This window comes from Camellia sinensis, chromosome 4 (genome assembly GCF_055761805.1).
Source record: "Camellia sinensis isolate YWXY chromosome 4, ASM5576180v1, whole genome shotgun sequence".
NCBI classification, from domain to species: Eukaryota; Viridiplantae; Streptophyta; class Magnoliopsida; order Ericales; family Theaceae; genus Camellia; species Camellia sinensis.
The window spans coordinates 24507204-24526425 of NC_138964.1; the positions used below are offsets into that span (position 1 = coordinate 24507204).

At 41.8% G+C, this 19222-nt stretch overlaps 1 long non-coding RNA gene across 1 annotated transcript; it reads right to left on the reverse strand.

Annotated features, from left to right (window-relative positions):
* Window positions 1–5735: 5735 nt before the first annotated feature.
* On the reverse strand, window positions 5736–18318 carry LOC145823279 (uncharacterized). Its single transcript, XR_014365565.1, has 3 exons — window positions 18243–18318; window positions 6339–7194; window positions 5736–6215 (listed from the first exon to the last, which is right to left on the reverse strand). It is a non-coding gene; the product is annotated as an uncharacterized LOC145823279 (long non-coding RNA).
* Window positions 18319–19222: the final 904 nt, after the last annotated feature.

The window sequence follows — 19222 nt, forward strand, 5'->3', positions numbered from 1 at the left end:
ACAACATTGGCCTTCCCCGGGTGATAGTGCAACTCAAAGTCATAATCCTCAATGAACTCCATCCACCTCCTCTGCCTCAAATTCAAGTCCCTCTGTGTAAACAGATACTTCAAACTCTTATGATCCGAGAACACCTCGAACCTCTCACCATAAAGGTAGTGCCTCCAGATCTTCAAGGCAAAGATCACTGCGGCTAACTCTAAGTCGTGTGTAGGATAATTCTTCTCATGTATTTTCAACTGACGTGAGCCATAGGCCACCACTTTCCCCCCTTGTATCAACACACAACCCAAACCCTCTCATGAGGCATCACAATAAAGCGCATAACCCAACCCTCTCTCCGGAATAATCAAAACCGGAGCGGTGGTCAACCTAACCTTCAACTCTTGGAACGACTTTTCACAAGTCTCACTCCACACATACTTGACCCCGTTCCGCGTCAATCTAGTCAACGGCGAAGCTAGCTTGGAGAAATCTTTCACAAACAGACGGTAATACCCAGCTAATCCCAGAAAACTGCGGATCTCAAACACACTCTTAGGCTGTGCCCAATCTTGCACTGCCTCTACCTTGGATGCATCAATAGACACCCCTTCCTCGGATACCACGTGGCCTAAGAATTTGACTTCCCTCAGCCAGAACTCATACTTCCCAAACTTGGCATACAGCCTATGGGCTCTAAGCAACTCAAGCACCACTCTCAAGTGTTCCTCATGCTCCTTCTCAGAAGGCGAATAGATAAGGATGTCGTCCACGAAAATGACCACAAATCGATCTAAGAATTCCCGAAAGATCCGGTTCATCAAGTCCATAAAGACTGTCGGTGCATTGGTAAGCCCAAATGGCATCACCAGAAACTCATAATGGCCATACCGCGTACGGAATGCCGTCTTCGGAATATCCTCCTCCCTGACCCTCAACTGGTGGTAACCCGATCTCAAGTCTATCTTAGAGAAACAACGGGAACCCTTCAACTGGTCAAACAAATCATCTATACGGGGCATAGGGTACTTATTCTTGACCGTAGCCCTATTCAACTTCTGGTAGTCGATACACAACCTCAAGGCACCATCTTTCTTTTTAGCAAAGAGGGCCGGTGCTCCCCACGGCGAAACACTAGGGTGAACAAAACCCTTATCTAGCAATTCCTGGAGCTGAATCTTCAACTCATTCAACTCGGCTGGGGCAAAATGATAAGGTGCCATAGAAATCGGCGCTGTGTCGGGCACTAAATCAATAGAAAACTCTATCTCTCGGTGAGGTGGCAAACTAACAAGGTCCTCGGGAAATACATCCGAGTACTCACAAACCACCCTCGGCAACACAATCTGGGTCTCATCACACTCATCACTCATGAAGCTAGCAAGTAGACCACTAAGCTCACTCCGCCCTCACGAATCATACCCCGGTGGCAAAACACTACCAACCCGGTCTCCCAAGAAATGGAACCACTCCCCGCTCAAGGTACATAACGTGACCCTCTGGCGGTAGCAGTCGATCACAGCCCGGTATGATGATAGCCAGCCCATACCCAAAATAACATCAAAGCCCTTCATGGGCATGACAACAAACGGAAAAGGAAGCCTATGGTTGGCGACCTCTATATCACAACCTCTAACACCTTGTTTCAAGATCAACTCACCACCAATAGGTGATACTACACAAATAGGAGATGCTAACTGTGCCAACTCCAATTCCAAAACAGATGCAAATGCAGCAGATACAAAAGAATGAGATGCACCCGTGTCAATCAACACGCTAGCAACCGAGTTGCAAAATAGAAAAGTACCTCTCACTACTGATGGAGCCGGCACTAAATCCTGGACGGTAACAGCATACACGCGCCCTGTAGGCCCCTAATCCACCTGCTCACCCCTCGGAGCACACGACTGCTGCACTAACTGGGATGACGAAGCTCCTGGATTGGCCCTCGAGGCCTGCACAGACTGAGCTAGCTGAAATCCCTGCGTCTGTCTAGAACCAGACGCTCCCGATGTGGCACCCAACTGTGGGCAATACCTCTTCAGGTGCCCAGGCTGACCACACTGATAGCAAGACAAGGACTGGCCTCTGCCCTGACTCTGGCCCTGAGGTCTAGCTGATGAAGAAGCAGCTCGCTGACCCCCTCCCTTCTGCGGACAAACTGAAGACTTGTGACCCAGCTGGCCACATGCAAAACAAGTCAAGCCTCCCTGACCACCTCTCCCAGAACCTGCACTCGGCACTGGAAAGGTCGATCTAACCAAACCACCATGAGACTACTGAGGGTTAGAACCCCTCTGTCTCCTGCCATTACCCTGATCGTCTTGGCTCCTCTTGGAGCCTCTCTGCCCCTCATCCTCCTCCTGCATCATGAGCTCCATGTGAGCTGCAGCATCAACCAAACGTCTATACTCCCGGATAAACGACCCCTCAATCCTTAACTTGAGCCCACGCCTCAGTTTCCGCTCAAACTCAAAACAACGGCGTTCCTCGGACGCCACAAGTTCAGGTGCAAACCTGGACAGACTAGTAAAAGTAGCCTCAAACTCGGCCACTGACAAGCCCTGCTGTTTAAGCTAGCAAAACTGATCCCTCAGCTTTTCCCTAGCAGCTGAAGACAAAAACTTCTCCTGGAAGGTGTTCACAAAAGCCTCCCACACACCACCAACACGACCCTTCTCGTACTTCCACCACTGGCACACATCTCCCTTCAGTTGGAAGGATGCCAAGGTCACCTTTAAAGCCCCGCCCTCGATGCCAAGCATCTCGAACGTCTTCTCCATCTGTTCCAACCACTCGTCAGCCTTAAGTGGCTCCTTCGGATCCCCAACAAATTCATCCGGATTAGACCGGAAGAACTCCCTCTTCAAGAAAGAAGGTCCTGCCTCAGTAACTTGATTATCAGCTCTGAGAATACCCAAAGCTCCCGCTATCTCTCGGGCCAAGGCGCCCATAGCCTGCTGACCCGCTGGCTCGACCACATTGGCCTGACCAACACCCTCCTGCACTGCCGGAATGTCATCCGGTAAAGGCATTTCCTGCCTGCCATGCCTACCACGCCCTCGTCCTGACATCCTAATAAAAGTAACCAAGACTATTAGCACATTCACAAATGTGCCGAAGCTATAACACTCGCGTCCTAATGCATGGACAACCGTAATTCACTCCACGTAAGCACATAATCACATAAGCAACTACGAATTTCATTTCCGGATAATGATAGTCCCGAGGCGTTACTAGAGTTCCAGTTAGAAACAGCATTGATCAAGTGCCATTCCAACAAGACTCCCAGAAACCCAAGGATCTAATCAACATCCTAGAAACTACGTTCCATACCCACATAGTCACATAAGCATGTTATCAATTAAGCACATAGCATATGACACTACATCTAAGTCTCTATCAAGCGAGACAAACCCATTGTGATCCTAATCACTTCCCACGTACCCAAAGTATTCGAACCCGGTACGCTCTGATACCAAGTTGTAACGCCCCAAAATACTTACATAAATCCATCACTTTAGACACGTATTATACAAAAGAGATTAACCATTTCTATTCATCAGAGTAGTTCTTACAATAGTATTACATGTTAACAACAAAAGAAAATGCCCTATAGGCTTACAGCTTTTAAAGTTAACACTTGGTTACACAAAAGAAGAGTACTAACTCTATACAAAATTAAGCCCTTGGCTTGCTATACATGTAATACAAATAAAACAACCAAAAAGAGTCTCCAACTCTCATCATCATCCAAGCTATGTCCTTGGAGGTGGCATGCTACCTGTACTTGAAAATAATGTCCTATATAGGGTGAGCCAACGCCCAGTAGAGATATGCTAAACACAATATGAGCAATAACTAAGACATTAGCAATTGATAAATGTTCAATTTCCATAAATCAATTCATAACTCATTTCCATTTTATAATCACTGCGACTATGTTTCATTCCACTTTCCATTTCCTTAACAGTTTCACAATTTATGTCAATGGCTCAGAACCTGGCCAACCATTTCTATGAGACAGTAACTCATATTAAACATTTCCCATTTCTCAATAGATAAACATATAAGTTGTATCAACATCTCAACAGATAAGCATACAAGCTGTATCAACACTTCCAAAGATAAGCATATGAGCTGTATCACCACTTCTATAGATAAGCATATGAGCTGTATCATCACATAAATCTGACAAGCATATGAGCTGTATCAGTGGAGTCCATCCCTTATCTCCTCCCAAAAATTATCCGGTTTAGAGGTCCATCCCCTATCTTCCCCTAAACCGTGGAGTACATCCCCTATCTCCTCACACACACACACACACAATGTATATACACATAGGTCATATACACAATCAATCAATACATAACATTAATGTATTCAACCAATCGTCATACTTTATGACATAACCAATTGATTAGTTTTAGTTTGCCTAATCATCATGCATTGTCTACAACAATCAAAACTACCCTCCACCGGTAGCCCAAGCAATTATTTCTAAATAGATAATAAAAGCTCCAACAGATAAAATATCATGTTTTCAAAATTGAGCGATTAAGAAATCCCACTCCACTATTCTACCATATAATGAGTCAATTTCATTATTTCCAACTCAATTTCCAATACCAACACTTTTCCCAAATTAATTTACGCAACGAATTAGGGCTTTCTTCCCCATTTTCCAATATTGACCCAATGGTCCATATATCAACAACCAACATCAATACCACTATTTTGAAACCCAAAATACTCATTTTAGAATCAAAATAATAAAACCCTCTTTGACATTTTGAAACCCTAAGTCCCAAAATTTCCCAACTTCAACATTTTATCAAAATTACCAAAAATCTATGTTAAAGACCATAAGAGTGAGTAGGAATCCCTACCTCAAATTCGGAGTTTAAGGGAAGAAGATGAAGAAACTCAACGTGCTCCAAAACTCGATATTTTCGGATCAAAACGTAGCCCTCGACGATCAACACAACTTTTGTAAAGGCCAAAGGTGAGGAAACAACTCTAACTAGATCAATACCTAGAGAGAAGGCAAGGTTCTAGAGAGAGAGGCTCAACAATGGAGTTTTAGAAAGTAAGAGAGAGAAATGAATGTGAAAAAGTGATTTTAAAAGTCAAAACACGGAGCTTTAAACCCGACGCCCCGCTCGAGCGTGGAAACTCCCGCTCGAGCGTCACTCAAAGACTCCCGCTCGAGCGTCCAAACCGCCGCTCGAGCGCTGAATACACACTCCCAGCACTTTTATAGAACTAGTTCTCTGCTCGAGCGTTCAACTCCCCGCTCGAGCGTAACACACAAACCCCCGCTCGAGCGTCCAAACTCCCGCTCGAGCGGACAACCCTACAGAGAAAATACTGGAAGGGTGATTTTCCCGCTCGAGCGCCAAAAGCCCCACTCGAGCGGACAGACCAAAATCTGGGCAACTACACTTGGTTCCTAAGCTCAACCAACCTGTTTCACACCTGCCCAACACAACCCAAGACTCAAATACAAGGAGTGAAGGATGTAAACGAGATGTACACCACAACCAATAAAAAGGGAAACCGGGATCGTTATAGAACCAAAGATATGGCAACAATACTTATGAAAATCAGTTACTGTTTCCACAGTTAGTGATGATTTTGATGGAAATCAAACAAGAAAAATTATACATAAACTGATAAAAACAAATGATTCAAACACAAAAAATGGACAAGACTGATACAATACAAAGGGCCAATTCTAGTGCACGAGACCTCTTGCCAAAAACATATACCAAAAGCAGGGACAATTGTTAGTTACCCAATAAACATTCTTGTAAGTTGCCATTTGTCATATATTCATATATGAGCGCTGTGTTTGAGCCTTCATCACAATACCCAATTAGGGCAGCCAAATTTCTATAATAGACAGTTGTTAAGAGCTCAGCCTGCAATCCAAAAATGAATACCAACTGGTGTGACAATTGAAAGTAATTTTTAGAATGTGTATGAAAGAAAGAGCACTAAAATATTGAAGTGTCAAGAAGTTTGCCTCAGCCCAGAATTGCTCTGATCCCTAACTTGATGATTGAGAGAGCATTTTGACACAACTTCAGTGCCATCTTTCAAGTAGCCAAGATAAACTGTTCTGAATCCTTCTTTCCCGATTACCCTTTCTAAATTATTTGTAATACTCACAACCTCAGAGTATGAGAATCTTCAAATTTTCAACTTCAATGTCTTGCCTCCCACATTGCCTTTTAGGAGTAGTTCATGAGCAAAGATCAAATTATACAAGCAAGACTTTAGGTGATTGAGAAAATAATTTCTTGAATGTAAACCAAATACCAGAATGAAGGAATATATAGAAAAACTATTACCTTTATGTTTTCTCCTCTTTAAGCTCCACAAGATAGCTATTGCACTTAAAAATACAATGGAGGAAACCACAGATGCAACTATGGTAGTGCTCTAATTTTTCTTCTTCTTTGTTGCCTGTTCGCAAGAGTCCGACTGACAAAGATTAGGATTGCCATTTGTACTACAACAAAACATTTTCTAAGAATTATACAATATTCATTCCAACATTCTTAATGAAACAAAAATGTGAACGAGTCACATATTAATAACAAGGAGGACTTCTCCATCAAAGCCTTGGGAACATAACCTATGAGATTGTTGCTTGTTAAAAATTCCTAAAAAATGCAAAACAAACAATGTTACATATTTTCTCTGCTTCAAGATTTAAACTTAGAAAAAAAAATTTCCACAACTCACAAAATCTCCAAAGCAGGCAGTTCTGATAGAAGCAGAGGCACAGGTCCAGTTAGGCTATTGTATGATAAATCCCTACAAACAAACAAGCTACACTGGTTCAAACTTAATTTTCACCCAAATTTTCTCCTCTTTAATTCTGAAAATTCCTAAACATATATATAAACCCCATAAAAATTTAAAAATAAAAAAGTCTCTGAAATTTCATTATGTTTAAAAGATGAAAATCATAAAATAGTTGGACGGAAATTGATGCACAGTTCACAAACTCAATATCCAAGTAGTGGAATTAAAATGAGACAAGTCACATTTATATCTTGAAAAACTTATCAGTTATGTTGAATGAGTTGCACTGAATCATTTAATAAACTTTGAGACAAAACTCACCAAGCCACAAACCATTCTCTGTAGTGCGTCGAAGTCAAAGCCAATTTGAGAAAGATCACCATGAACATTAGTAACCTGTTCCACAATTCAGAACTTCTTTTTATGCTATTATTGAATCATTTTTAAATCATAATCAGATTCATTGATTTGCCTCCTTATAATTCATGAAAAACTGACCCACATTATTTCCCCCAGTCCTATTCAGTCAAAAGTTGCATTTCAAATACTCTATTCTATGATATGCAACATACCCTAAGGAAAATAACCCATTTCTGAATGTACCTCATTCTTAATTAACTTTGATAGTTCCACTTGCTCATCAAGTTTTCCATCCAAGTTCTCAATTTGTTATGTCAAGTGCCTCTTTGTTGCCCAATCCAAATAAATAAATAAATAAATAAAAATAAAAATTCCACTCACATCTGCCTAAACCACCCATGGAGGGGAGACGAGAGCGGATGGAGACAGAATCGTCATCGGCGAAGGCTCCATGGAACACAAGAATCGGTGGTCGCTCTTCTCCAGCGTTGCTGCGATCTGCGCCAGTTGAGGTGGATCGAAGCCCCTACGCTTCTGAGGCAGACAAACACCACCATCTCACCCTACTCTTCCCCAATTAGGCATCGCCAATGAGGTTAGGGTAGTGGGACACAGTGGTGAGGGTTTGGAGAGTGGTAGAGGAGCTTAAGGTTCGGGTTTCGATGAAGGCTCAGGTTGAGACGAAAATCTGAGAGACTGATACAGCGATCTGTGAGGCTGAGATGGTTTGGAGAGAGAGAGAGAGTGTGTGTGACATAGTGTATAGAAAGAGGGCTATGCCCCATTCGAAGAGTATTTTATTGTAGCATATTTGGCGCCAGAGTAATTCATTTTGGCGCCTATTTTTATTTTGATCATACTATTTAAGATAGAAATCGTGTGTCGTGAAAAGTAAAATATTTTTAACGATTAGCATATGTACGTCGTGAAAAGTGTATTTTTTAATGGCAGATTTTTTATGCGTCATAAAAAGTGTAATATTTTTAACGGCTGAATTTTTGTGCGCCATGAAATATTTAATATTTTTAACAGCTAGTGTACACGTGTCGTCTATAATTGATGTATTAACGGCATGCCATATGCACGTCATAAAAACTTTTATTATTTACAACTAACATTGCAAGTCGGAAAAAAATTATCATTATTAGTATTCACGGCCTACACAATAGACACGCCGTGGTTGGGAAAATATTTACGACATGCAAAAAAAATCAAGTCGTAAAAGTGAGAAACCACGTATAGCGACCCCGGTCTTTTCCCTCTAGATTATTGTATCCGGACTTAGCTTCCGTGGATTTTGTCATTATATATTGGTTGTTGTCGTCCTTTAATCTCTTTGTATTTGAGTTATAGGATGTGTTGGGCAGGTTTGTTACAGGTCGGTTGAGTTTAGTTGCCAAAACTAGTTGCCCAGATTGTGACCTGTCCGCTCGAGCGGGAGTTTGACGCTCGAGCGGGGGTTTTGGTGCTCGAGCGGGATTATCACCCATCCAGTATTTCCTGTGCAGTGTTGGACGCTCGAGCGTGGGATTGGACGCTCGAGCGGAAATGTGTGAGTGCCGCTCGAGCAGGGAGTTGGACGCTCGAGCGGGGACCTGGTTCTGCAAAAGTACTGGGAGTGCGTATTCGACGCTCGAGCGGCGGTTTGGACGCTCAAGCGGGGTGTCGACTACATCAGTCCGAGATTTCACTTTTTGGATCACTTTTTGACCTACTTTTCTTTCTTAACTTTTAAAAACCATCCCTTGAGAGTCTCTCTCTAAACCTGTCTTCTCTCTAAGAATTGATCTACCTAGGGTGAGTATCTAACCTTTAGTCCTTTATTAAAAAGATAGAGTGAGTCAAGGGCTTCCATTTAATCTGAACGTTTGGTGGTTTTGAGCACTTTGGAATTTGGGTCTTCGTCTCCGTCTTCTCCATTTGGGTTATTTTCTTCGAGGTAGGGATTTCCTACTCCATCTTATAAGTTTTGTTCTAAGTTTTGGTGTTTTGATATGTTGGGAGTACTTTGGTAATTTTGGGAAAAACCCTAGTTGTATTAATAAATTAATTTGTATAATTAATTTAAGGAAATTGGGGAATTTGGTTAAATTCATGAAATTGAGAAATTCATTGATTAAATGGTGTAGTTGGATAATTTAAATCACTCGCCTATTGAATTGTTGATATATTTATTTCCAGTCTAGAAATAACTGTTTTGGGCTATCGGTGGAGGATAGTCGCGTTTGTTGTAGACAATGCATGTGGATTAGGAAAAATTGAAACTAATCAATTTGTTTAAGTCATAAATTTAGATTATTGAATTAATACGGAAAATACATGTATTGATTGAGCATTGCATATGCATATTGTTTGGGAGGAGATAGGGGATGTACTCCACGGTTTAGGGGAAGATAGGGGATGGACTTCTAAACCGGATTTTGTTTGGGAGGAGATAGGGGATGGACTCCATTAGCATCACTATTATGTGTGCTTATTATATTGAAGTGTTTTTTACATGTTATTGATACAGCACTACAATGTGTATCAAACGGGAAGTATGAAGTGTTTTGATATGAGCCTGAGTCTCATCTGTGTTGTTGATATTGGAAGTAATGTGAATATGATATATAGTTCACTGTTGTAAGTTTGGCAAGGATTTGAGCCATATTGATAATAATGGGAATTGAAACATGTCATTGACATTAGTGCCATGAGACTGTAATAAGTTATAGTTGATTATCTTGGTTAACCATCTATTGAATGCTATAGCTTTATTCAATGCTTATATTTGGTTTAGTATTTTTCTACTGGGCTGTGGCTCACCCTTTACGGGAACATCATTTTCAGGTTCAGGTGATAAGCTACCTCCAAGGACTTAGCTTGGGAGGATTTGGCTTTTGGAGTTTGAAGACTATCTTTAGTTAATTGTTTTTATTAGTTAGTACATGTAAACATTCAAGCCTAGGGCTTTACTTGTATTTGAGTTAGAACTCATATTTTTGTGTACAAGTGTTGGCTTGGAATGATGTTAGCCCGTAGGGCATTGAATTTGATGTTACATGGAATGCTTTTATTTAGTAATACTCTGATGAATGAATTAATGAATTGTTTTCTTTAAATATTGCATGTCAATGATATTTATATAATGGGTTTATTTTGAGGGCGTTACAACTTGGTATCAGAGCGTACCGGGTTTGAATACTTTGGGTACGTGGGAAGTGATTAGTATCACAATGGGTTCGTCTCGTTTGATAGAGACTTAGTGAAATGTTATATGCTTATATGATAACATGTTTATGTGATTATGTGGGTATGGAACGTAGTTTCTAGGATGTTAATTGGACCCTTGAGTTTCTAGTAGTCTTGTTGGAAAGGCACTTGATCAATGCTGCTTCCAACCGGAACTATAGTAACACTTCGGGACTATTATCATCCAGGAATGAAATTCATAGGTGCTTATGTGATTATGTGCTTACGTGGAATGAATTATAGTTGACCAATGCATTAGGACGCAAGTGTTTAGCTTCGGCACATTTATTAATGTGCTAACGTCTTTGTTTCCTTTATTAGGATGTCAGGACAAGGACGAGGACGCGGTAGGCGTGGTAGGCCGGGTAGGCAGGAGGTGCCTGTGCCAGAGGGGATTCCGGCAGTTCAAGAGAGAATTGGCCAGGCCAATGTGGCCGAGCCAGTAGGCCAGCAGGCTGTGGGCGCTCTAGCCCGAGAGATAGCAGGGGCATTCAGGGAATCAGTAGGCATTCTCAGAGCTGAGAATCAAGCGCGGGTTGTTGTTGCGGATGCAGGACCTTCCTTTCTGAAGAGGGAGTTCTTCCGGTCTAACCCGGATGAATTTGTGGGTGATCCTAAAGAGCCACTTAAGGCAGATGAATGGCTCGAACAGACAACGAAGACGTTTGAGATGCTTGGCATCGAAGACGAGGGGTTGAAGGTGACCTTGGCATCTTTCCAGCTGAAGGGGGATGCGGGTCAGTGGTGGAAGTTCACTAAGGGTCGTATAGGAGCTACATGGGAGGCTTTTGTGAATGCTTTCCAGGAGAGGTTCTTATCTCCAGCAGTTAGGGAGAAGCTGAGAGACTAGTTCTGCCAGCTTAAGCAGTCGAGTTCTTCAGTGGCCGAGTTTGAGGCTGCATTTACTAGCTTGTCCAGGTTTGCACCTGAGTTAGTGGCGTCTGAGGAACGACGCTGTATCGAGTTTGAGAAGAAGTTGAGGCGTGGCCTCAAGCTACGAGTTGGGGGAACTATGATTCGGGATTATGGGCGTATGGTTGATGCTGCAGCCCACATGGAAATCATGGTGCAGGAGGAGGAGGAAGGACAGAAGGGCTCCAAGAGGAGTCAGGATGGTCAGAGTGATGGTAGGAGACAGAAGGGTTTTAATCCTCAGCAGTCTCAGGGTAGCTTTTCTAGATCGACTTTTCCTGTGCCGAGTGCTAGTTCAGGGAAAGGCAGTCAGGGAGACATTACCTGTTTCAAGTGTGGCCAGCTGGGCCACAAGTCTCCAGTTTGTCCTCAGAGGGGAGGAGTGTAGAGAGCAGCATCATCTTCGGCTCGATCTCAGAGCCAGAGTCAGTGTAGAGGCCAGCCACTCTCATGTTATCAGTGTGGTCAGCCAGGGCATATGAAAAGGTATTGCCCGCAGTTGGGTGGCACACCTGGTGTATCTGGTTTGAGGCAGATTCAGGGTCAGCAGCCAGCTCAGTCGGGTCAGGCCTCGAGGGCCAATCAGGGGGCTTCATCGTCCCAGTCGGTACAGCAATCTTATGCTCCTAGGGGTGAGCAAGTTGATCAGAGGTCTTCTGGGCGCGTGTACACTGTTACCGCGCAGGATCTTGTGCCAACACCATCAGCTGTGAGAGGTACCTTCTTGTTTTGTAACTCGATTGCTAGTGTTTTGATTGATACGGGTGCATCTCATTCCTTTGTGTCTGCTGCACTTGCATCTGTTTTGGAGTTAGAGTTAGCGCAGTTAGCATCCCCTATTTGTGTAGTGTCACCTCTTGGGGGTGAATTAATCTTGAAACTAGGTGTCAGGGGTTGTGATATAGAGGTCGCCGATCATAGACTTCCGTTTCCTTTTGTAGTTATGCCCATGAAGGGCTTTGATGTTATCTTGGGTATGGACTGGTTATCGTCGTACCGGGCAGTAATTGATTGCTACCGCCAGAGGGTCACTTATAGTACCGTGAGCGGGGAGTGTTTTCATTTTCTGGGGGACCGGGTTGGTAGTGTTTTGCCACCGAGGTATGATTCGCGAGGGCGAAGTGAGCTTAGTGGTCTACTTGCTAGCTTTGAAAGTGGTGAGTGTAATGAGACTCAGACTGTGTTGCCAAGAGTGGTTTGTGAGTACTCGGACGTCTTTCCCGAGGACCTTGTTGGTTTGCCACCTCACAGAGAGATTGAGTTCTCTATTGACTTGGTACCCGGCACGGCGCCGATTTCTATGGCACCTTATCGTTTTGCCCCAGCTGAGTTAGTTGAGTTGAAGATCCAACTCCAAGAGTTGTTAGATAAGGGCTTTATACGTCTTAGTGTTTCGCCATGGGGAGCACCGGCCCTCTTTGTTAAAAAGAAAGGTGGTGCTTTGAGACTTTGTATAGATTACCGAAAATTGAATCAGGCTACGGTTAAGAATAAGTACCCTATGCCTCGTATAGATGATCTGTTCGATCAGTTGAAGGGTTCCCGTTGTTTCTCGAAGATAGACTTGAGATCGGGTTATCATCAGTTGATAGTCAGGGAGGTGGATATTCCGAAGACGACATTCCGTACGCGGTATGGCCACTATGAGTTTTTGGTGATGCCATTTGGGCTCACCAATGCACCGGCAGTATTTATGGATTTGATGAACCGGATATTCCGGGAATTTTTAGATCGTTTTGTAGTCATCTTCGTGGACGACATTCTTATCTATTCACCTTCTGAGGAGAAGCACAAGGAACACTTGAGAGTGGTGCTTGAGTTACTTAGAGCCCATAAGCTTTATGCTAAGTTTGGGAAGTGTGAGTTCTGGCTAGAAGAGGTCAAGTTCTTAGGCCATGTAGTTTCTGGGGAAGGAGTGTCTGTTGATACATCCAAGACTGAGGCAGTGTAAGATTGGGCACAGCCTAAGAGTGTGTTTGAGATCCGTAGTTTTCTGGGGTTAGCTGGGTATTATCGCCGGTTTGTGAAGGACTTCTCCAGGTTAGCTTCACCTTTGACTAGTTTGACTCGGAAGGGAGTCAAGTTTATATGGAGTGAGACTTGTGAAAAGTCGTTCCAGGAGTTGAAAGTTAGATTGACCACCGCACCAGTCTTGATCATTCCGGAGAGGGGGTTGGGTTATGCAGTCTATTGTGACGCCTCACAAGAGGGTTTGGGTTGTGTGTTGATGCAAGAAGGGAAAGTAGTTGCCTATGGCTCACGTCAGTTGAAAATTCATGAGAAGAATTACCCTACGCATGATTTAGAGTTAGTAGCTGTGATATTTGCCTTGAAGATTTGGAGGCATTATCTTTATGGTGAGAGGTTCGAGGTATTCTCGGATCATAAGAGTCTGAAATATCTGTTTACACAGAAAGACTTGAACTTGAGGCAGAGGAGGTGGATGGAGTTTATTGAGGATTATGACTTCGAGTTGCATTATCATCCGGGGAAGGCCAATGTGGTGGCCGATGCCCTTAGCAGGAAATCTGTTGGTGACATAGCTAGTATAGCCATCCGGGAATGGGAGATGTTGGGTGTGCACTTGGGGAGTTCGATTTACTTCTGGGCGAATCCGTTGAGTCTGCGGCCTTGTTTTCTGTTGTTGCACAGCCTACATTTGTGACTCGAGTGTTAGAGGCGCAGGGGGGTGACCTTGAGGTAGAATCCCTCCGTGAGAAGATTTCCGGTGGGAAGGTTGAGAAGGGTCTGACGGTGTATCCCGACCTGAGTGTGAGATACCGAGACCGTCTGTTTGTGTCGGAGTCTTGTCGAGAGGAGGTACTCCGAGAGTTTCATCATTCACGCCTTGCGGTGCATCCGGGAGGCACTAAGATGTATCGGGATTTGGGTCGCCAGTTTTGGTGGCGGGGTATGAAGAGAGATGTGGTAACTTTCGTGTCTAAGTGCCTTACTTGTCAGCAAGTGAAGGCCGAGCATCAGAGGCCAGCGGGTTTGTTACAACCCTTGCCTATTGCCGAGTGGAAGTGGGAGCATGTCACTATGGACTTCGTTGTAGGCCTTCCGAGGACTCGGTGGGGTAGTGACGCCATTTAGGTGGTTGTGGACCGGTTGACTAAGTCGGCGCACTTCATTCCTATGCGCGTGAGAGATTCGGTAGACCATCTTGCCGATTTGTATATTCGGGACATAGTGAGATTGCACAGGGTCCCAATGACGATCGTCTCGGATAGAGATCCTCGTTTTACTGCTAGGTTGTGGCAGAGTTTGTAGAGTGCCTTGGGCCCCAAGTTGACCTTTAGTACGGCTTATCATCCGCAGACTGACGGGCAGTCCGAGCGTACTATTCAGATCCTTGAGGATATGCTTCGGGGTTGTGTTCTTGACTTTAGTGGGTCGTGGGAGAGGCACTTGCCTTTGGTGGAGTTTGCCTACAATAATAGTTTCCAGTCTAGTATCGGTATGGCACCGTTTGAGGCCTTGTACGGCCGACCGTGTAGGTCTCCAGTTTGTTGGGCCGAGGTGGGTGATGCACCTTTGTTGGGTCCAGAGTTGGTGAGGGAAACGACGGAGAAAGTTGAACTTATCCGTAGGAGGCTTGTTACAGCCCAGAGTCGTCAGAGATCTTATGCTGACCGTAGGAGGAGACCTTTGGTGTTTGAAGTGGGTGATCATGTCTTTCTGACAATATCACCTAGGCGGGGGTTAATGAGGTTTGGGAAGAGTGGGAAGTTATCCCCTCGGTTTATTGGTCCTTTTGAGATCCTTGAGAGGATTGGCGAGGTTGCTTATCGGTTAGCTTTACCGCCGCAGTTGTCCGGAGTTCATGACGTGTTTCATGTGAGTATGCTTCGGAAGTATGAGCCAGATCCATCACATGTATTGGATTGGACCGATTTAGAGGTAGATGAGGACGCCTCGTACGAGGAGAGACCGGTCCGGGTCTTGGATAGGCGGGATCAAGTCTTGCGAGGCAAGACCATTCCTTTGGTAAAAGTTTTGTGGAAATATCACGGGGTGGAGAAAGCTACTTGGGAACGTGAGTTAGAAGTCCGTGAGAAATATCCGGACATGTTTATCGATTTGTAATTTTGTATTTAGATTTTGTCATATTGTTGAACTTTAGAGCTTTATATATGTATTAAGCTGTAAAACTTTGAGAATGTTTTGGTTAATGGAAATATGTTGGAACTTGTCTCGAAATGGAAGTTTAATGGAACATTGCATATGTTGAATATATTGAAAATTGTTGAAATTGAAAGAAAATTGCATAGTGTTAATGCAGGTGGAAATATATGTTATTTTACATATTGTGAAATGCCTCTTGATAAGAGATGAAATCGCCGGTGTTGGGTCAAGTTGTTTATTTTGAGTTATCATATTATTGGAATTTGAAAAAAAAAAAAAAAAAACTTGTTTTCAAAACCTTATGCTTAATTTCGGGGACGAAATTCTTTTAAGGAGGGGAGGTTATAGCGACTCCGGTCTTTTCCCTCTAGATTATTGTATCCGGACTTAGGTTCCGTGGATCCTGTCATTATATATTGGTTGTTGTCGTCCTTTAATCTCTTTGTATTTGAGTTATAGGATGTGTTGGGCAGGTTTGTTACAGGTCGGTTGAGTTTAGTTGCCAAAACTAGTTGCCCAGATTGTGACCTGTCCGCTCGAGCGGGAGTTTGATGCTCGAGCGGGGATTCTTTTGTTGTTTGTCCGCTCGAGCGGGGGTTTTGGTGCCCGAGCGGGATTATCACCCATCCAGTATTTCCTGTGCAGTGTTAGACGCTCGAGCGTGGGATTGGACGCTCGAGCGGGGACCTGGTTCTGCAAAAGTACTAGGAGTGCGTATTCGACGCTCGAGCGGGGGTTTGGACGCTCGAGCGGGGTGTCGACTACATCAGTCCGAGATTTCACTTTTTGGATCACTTTTGACCTACTTTTCTTTCTTAACTTTTAAAAACCGCCCCTTGAGAGTCTCTCTCTCTCTCTCTCTCTCTCTCTAAACCTGTCTTCTCTCTAAGAATTGATCTACCTAGGGTGAGTATCTAACCTTAGTCCTCTATTAAAAAGATAGAGTGAGTCAAGGGCTTCCATTTAATCTGAACGTTTAGTGGTTTGGAGCACTTTGGAATTTGGGTCTTCGTCTTCGTCTCCGTCTTCTCCATTTGGGTTATTTTCTTCGAGGTAGGGATTTCCTACTCCATCTTATAAGTTTTGTTCTAAGTTTTGGTATTTTGATATGTTGGGAGTACTTTGGTAATTTTGGGAAAAACCCTAGTTGTATTAATAAATTAATTTGTATAATTAATTTAAGGAAATTGGGGAATTTGGTTAAATTCATGAAATTGAGAAATTCATTGATTAAATGGTGTAGTTGGATAATTTAAATCACTCGCCTATTGAATTGTTGATATATTTATTTCCAGTCTAGAAATAACTGTTTTGGGCTATCGGTGGAGGATAGTCGCGTTTGTTGTAGACAATGCATGTGGATTAGGAAAAATTGAAACTAGTCAATTTGTTTAAGTCATAAATTTAGATTATTGAATTAATACAGAAAATACATGTATTGATTGAGCATTGCATATGCATATTGTTTAGGAGGAGATAGGGGATGTACTCCACGGTTTAGGGGAAGATAGGGGATGGACCTCTAAACCGGATTTTGTTTGGGAGGAGATAGGGGATAGACTCCATTAGCATCACTATTATGTGTGCTTATTATATTGAAGTGTTTTTTACATGTTATTGATACAGCACTACAATGTGTATCAAACGGGAAGTATGAAGTGTTTTGATATGAGCCTGAGTCTCATCTGTGTTGTTGATATTGGAAGTAATGTGAATATGATATATAGTTCATTGTTGTAAGTTTGGCAAGGATTTGAGCCATATTGATAATAATGGGAATTGAAACATGTCATTGACATTAGTGTCATGAGACTGTAATAAGTTATAGTTGATTATCTTGGTTAACCATCTATTGAATGCTATAGCTTTATTCAATGCTTATATTTGGTTTAGTGTTTTTCTACTGGGCTGTGGCTCACCCTTTACGGGAACATCATTTTCAGGTTCAGGTGATAAGCTACCTCCAAGGACTTAGCTTGGGAGGATTTGGCTTTTGGAGTTTGAAGACTATCTTTAGTTAATTGTTTTTATTAGTTAGTACATGTAAACATTCAAGCCTAGGGCTTTACTTGTATTTGAGTTAGAACTCATATTTTTGTGTACAAGTGTTGGCTTGGAATGATGTTAGCCCGTAGGGCATTGAATTTGATGTTATATGGAATGCTTTTATTTAGTAATACTCTGATGAATGAATTAATGAATTGTTTTCTTTAAATATTGCATGTCAATGATATTTATATAATGGGTTTATTTTGAGGGCGTTACACCACGGCTTGAATTTACTGTATGTCGTTAATGTAGAGTCGTAAAAACTCAGTTTTGTTGTAGTGTTTAGAAATATTGAATAATTTCTTAAGCCAAATCTTTTGTTTCCAAGGTAATCCGACAACATCACCATTTCATCTCTCAATAGAAACTGCCAACCACACTACTGTCAAATTATTTCAATCAACCGTATGCCGTCTAAGATCATATCTGTGTATTTCTACGAGAAATTAGCAAAAACCCTAACAAGCTTTGAGTTCCCAAGATCGAATTTCTAATCATACAAACCCCAAGCAAGAACAAGAAATCAATAGATACATACAGATTTCAATAGACTAGCATGAAATTGATCAAGAAACATAACAAAGTGAAATCAAATCAAACTCAATCTAATGGGATATTCTAACCTAAGAATGAATTTATTCCTGTAAAATCTGGAGAGAGAGAGAGAGAGAGAGAGAAAAAAAAAGATGGAATAACTGAGAATATTTACATTCATCTAAAGAACTGTAAAATACATACAAAACATAGTTAGGGTGTTTAATTACCTGTAGCTCTCTAGGGTTTGGTCATCCTTCAAGATCTGCCATCGTCGGCACTAAGGTGGTGGTTCTGCGGCAGAAGGCTGCGCGATGGGCAATAGGGGCGGATCGGTGATGGTAGATCCAACACTGATGGTGATTGTTGTTGTTGGGGATGGGAGTTTCAACGCTAGGGTTTCTATAGGGGAGAGAAAGATAATAAAACCCTAGCTATTGCTAAGTGAGTAGTGAGAGGGTGAGAGGGGTAGACGAGGAGACGGGGAGAGATGGGGTTTGATTTGTTCAACTATGGATACTACTATATATATACATATATATAAATAAATACTAAATATAATCACTCTTAATTAAAATATATATATAAATATATAATCACACTTAATTAAAAAGGGACATAAAAAATAAATATTATCACACTCAATTAAATTAAGTGTGATTAAAATATCAATCTAATTTTTTTTTACCACACTTTTAATAAAAGTGAGATATTTTCATTTATCAAAGTGTGATCTTTAACTGTTTTTGCAGTAGTGATATAATCACACTTTAATTAGAATGTGTGATTAAAAAATATATATATATAATCACACTTACTTAAAAAGTGTGATTAAAAAGTAGTAGTGTATATATAATCACACTTTAATTAAAAGGTGTGATTAAAAAATATATAAATAATCACACTTTAATTAGAATGTGTGATTAAAAAAAAAATATATGTATATATATATATAATCACACTTACTTAAAAAAGTGTGATTAAAAAGTAGTAGTGTATATATAATCACACTTTAATTAAAAGGTGTGATTAAAAAATATATAAATAATCACACTTTAATTAGAAGGTGTGATTAAAAAATATATATATATAATCACACTTGTTTAAAAAGTGTGATTACAAAGTAGTAGTGTATATATAATCACACTTTAATTAGAATGTGTGATTAAAAATATATATATATATATATATATAATCACACTTAATTGAA